Source organism: Triticum aestivum, chromosome 1D, assembly GCF_018294505.1.
Source record: "Triticum aestivum cultivar Chinese Spring chromosome 1D, IWGSC CS RefSeq v2.1, whole genome shotgun sequence".
Classification (NCBI taxonomy): Eukaryota; Viridiplantae; Streptophyta; class Magnoliopsida; order Poales; family Poaceae; genus Triticum; species Triticum aestivum.
In genome coordinates, this window is record NC_057796.1 from 28,422,356 (window position 1) to 28,426,760 (window position 4,405).

The window sequence follows — 4,405 nt, forward strand, 5'->3', positions numbered from 1 at the left end:
CGAGCCTCGTGCCGTAAGTTCTGGAGTAGGCGCTTGCAGACGTTCTGGATAACATTTGCGCTGTCCTCCTCGTATCCCTCCTCACACCTGTAGAATGTCTGCAATCAAATGAGACAATATTGATTAGTACAATTAATAACTAGCTAGTTGAAGATTTTGAAATGTGTAAAGGAGAAATTACCCAGAACGTCCTGATCACCATGTCTGCCCTCGTGTCGCACAAGACACCGTCGATAATGACATCCGGCGGGGCCGGGGCAGCCACGTAGTGCTCCCAGCTCAACCCAAGCTCTGGAAGCCGACCCTCACCAGGCAACGTGACAAACCCCAGGAAGTTTTGCCGGCAAAGAACTCCAAGGACGGAGTTGGGCCGGCGGACACTATGATGGTGGTCCCAACCCCTGCAGCATGACAAGGCCAACGCATTAGTTATTTGAAGAAACGTGAATGGAGAAGGTACAAAAATATTAAATGCACCTACGTACCTCTCCCCATCAGGGAAGATCAACCACCTCTGCTCGCGGGTCGCCGGCACGGACGGGAGCCGTGTAGCACCACGCTGGTACACGGTGCCACCCTCCTCCTCAAGATCAGTCGGCTCCCCGCCATCACCAGCATGGCCACTCGGCTCCTCGGGCTGATCCGGCCAGGTACCCCATCCGGACGTGTGCTCCTCCGGGGTCTCGTGGGACGAACTCTCGTGGGCCGAAGGCCAGTCGACCCGAGGCTCGTGGGCCCAAGACCCGTGGACCGGAGGCTCGTGGACCGGAGTCCGTGTAGCCTCCTCCTCGGACGAGTCCACCCTAGCAGTCACGTGCTCGGGTGAAACAGCTGGGGGTGGCGGCGAGGAAGGTGCCCTAGCAGTCACCCTACCTCCTCTCCCACGACCACGTGCCCCACCTCCTCTCTTCCTACCTCGTCCCCTGCTGGGCACCGCGGTCGACGAAGAAGGGCCCGGCGGTGTGGACATACTGTCCAGCAACGCTCGGCGGAGAGGTACGTCTGGAATCGAAGACCTCAGACCACGCGCCGACGAAGAAGGGGCCTTGGCGCGCTCCCGACCAGCGCCCACCATCTTTCAACACCTGCCATGACAAACAGTAAACGAAATTAGTACAACATAAAAAGAAGACCGACATGAATAATAATATGTGTATCACTTAAGTGTATCATCATCAAGTACAACATTAAAAAATTTAATACCTGACACTACTAATAATCTCGATCAGTATCATCAATAAATGCATAATCATCATCATCACTATAATCAATGACGGGCTCATAGGGTTCAGTGGCATCAACATGTGCAAGGCCACCTTGACGTAATCGGTGAAGCAATGACAGGTCATCCGCAGCAGTAACCTCTTCTTGTTCCGGCTCTTCTTGTTCCTCCTCTGGGGTGATGTCGGATTCACTGTCGCTATCTACTTCAATGTTTTGGGGTGAAGTATAGCGGTTCTTGAAACGCTTTTTGGAAAGACGTGTCTCTTGGAAGAATTCTCCTTCATATGTGTCTGGGTTAATGTGAGGTTCATAATCCTCTTCCTTTGGGGGAGATAGTCTAGCACGTGGCGGCACTTCATAAACGACATCCCAACCTTTCAGATTTGGATTAGTTTGGCAGGCCCACGGTAGATAGAATACTTGGGTCGCCTGTTGAGCCGTAATATAGACATCAGGAACATCTAAATGGGTGCTTTGGTTGATTTCAACTAGCCCTATATGTTCATGAGTCCTTCTAGTCTCCTTCGGCTGAAACCAATAACATTTGAAGACTACGACATTCGGTGGGTTTTCACCATAGAATAGAAGTTCATAAATTTCTTCAACTCTCCCATAATACTCGGTACCTCCTTCGCCGATAGCAGATACACAACAATTTGTAGACTTTCGGTCGGCCATAGATAGCTCTTTGCCATAGGTACGAAAGCGATACCCGTTGATGTCGTATTTGTCAAATGAACGGACCTTATAATCAAAACCATTAGCGACTTGTCTCAATTCGGCGTCCATAGACTCTGAATTAGCCTACAAGTTTAATATGAAAGGATTGTTGCATTACGCACAAATTAGCGAATGAAACCGGGATAGCCGCCTACAAATTAGCCTACAAGTCTAATAGAAATTACCGTTTGTTTGAACCAAGAGATGAAACCGGGATAGCCGCCTCCTTGCTTTGCGAGAAGCTCATACTCTTCGACAGAATCCTTTTGGATCACCGCTCCATACGAGAATAAGGCGACGTATCGACTGTATGAAATATCCAGGAATAAGAGCAGTTCAAAGGAAATAGAAGTTGCGAAACTATGTACCGAGAACTTACTCGATGTACGGCCGCACTTCTATCAGGTTGTTGAAGATATACAACGAAATGGTCCGCCATTGTTCGTTATTCAAAGATACTGGATTTGAAACACTGGCTGGTGCGAGATTCCCTTTGAATAGGCTGAGGTTGGATCCACCCTTTTTAGGGTCGTCAGCATTGTACCGAGGCTTCGGATTATGCAAATGACGATTTTTGGCTTCGTAGTGTGCTGTCACGAAGTTTGCCGCCTCCTCAGTGATGAATGCCTCAGCCATCGATGCTTCAATTCTACGTTTATTTTTACATTTTTGTCGAAGCGTCTTCTGCATCCTCTCAGTTGGGTAGCACCAACGATTTTGCACGGGCCCCCCAATCTTGCCTCGGTCGGGAGATGCAAAATCAAATGTTGCATTGGATTAAAGAAGCCCGGTGGAAAGATCTTCTCTAACTTGCAGATCAACTCCGGCGCCAACTCTTCCATTTCTTCTAGCACACCAGGCGATAGTTCTTTCGCACAAAGAACACGGAAGAAATAGCTGAGTTTTGCCAGTACTAGCCATTCATCCTCAGGGATGAAGCCACGCAACATCACCGGCATTACCCGCTCAATCCATATGTGCCAATCATGACTCTTGAGACCAAATATCTTCAATTTATCAAGACTGGCTCCCCTCTATAGATTCGCTGCATACCCATCGGGGAACATCAACTGCATTTTCACCCACAAGATAATTTCCCTCATAGCTGGCCTTCCAAGATTGAACCATGCCTTTGGCTTCGTCCAGTTCTGCTTTCCTTTCGGTTCTTTCATGTTTTGTAACGGCCTATCACATAGTGCCTCCAGATCGACTCTAGCCTTAGTATTATCCTTTGACTTCCCATCTATGCCGAACAATGTACCAAAAAGTGCCTCGGCGATATTCTTCTCAGTGTGCATCACGTCGATGTTGTGTGGGCAAAGGAGGTCTTTGAAGTAAGGCAGATCCCATAAGCATGTTTTGTGAGTCCAGGCGTGCTTAGAATTATACCCCTTGAAGTACCCTGGACGCTCTGGATCTGGCTCGAGAGCGTTTAACTGATCCAGGGTCTGTTGGCCTGTCAATGCATGTGGTGCAGAGTTTTTGACAACTCTACCTCTGATGAAGTTCTTTTGTCTTTCCTGAACTTATGGCGAGGATTCAGGAACTGTCTATGCATGTCGAAGCAAGAAAACTTGCGACCGGCCGGAAGCCAACGAAACTCAAGAGCTCCCTTGCATGTGGGGCACGGGAACCTTCCATGCACACACCAGCCAACGAATAGCGCATACGCCGGCAAGTCATGCGTCGAGTACATGTACCAGACACGCATTATGAAGTTCCGTTTGCTATAGGCATCGTATGTCTTGAACCCATTATCCCAGGCTTCTTGCAATTCGTCCTTAAGCGGTTGCATGTACACATTCATATTTTTCCCCGGATAGTTGGGCCCTGGAATTATCAACGTCAGGAAAATGTTCTTTCTTTGCATAATCTGTCCGGGGGAGAGATTGAGTGGAAAGACAAATACGGGCCAACAACTGTATTGGGCTGCCGTCATACCAAACACACTGAACCCATCCGTGCTGATGCCGACTCGAGGATGCCTCGGATCTGCCGCTTTGTCATCATGTAATTCATCAAACTTTTTCCACGCAACACCATCCGATGTGTGTACAATCATCAAATTCCCATCTGCATCTAGTTCGGTTCTTTTGCCCGTTTTGTGCCATGTCATCTGTCTGGCCGTCTCTTCGACCATGAAAAGACGTTGAAGTCTTGGTACGATTGGCATATACCGAAGAACACTAACGGGGATTTTGGTCTGTGTCTTCTCACCCATACCGTTGTCTACCACAACATACCTGGAAGACTTGCAAATGGGACAATAGTTCAAGTCCGCATAGTCAAGCCTAAACAAGACACATCCTTTCTCACAGGCATGTATCTTATCATAGGGCATCTTCAGTGCACGGAGGATTTTGTCCGACTGGTACAGGTTTGCAGGCATTACATGGCCTTTGGGTAGAAAGCGTCCAAATACTGTCATCATTGCATCGTAGCATTCTCTGCCCAAGTTGAA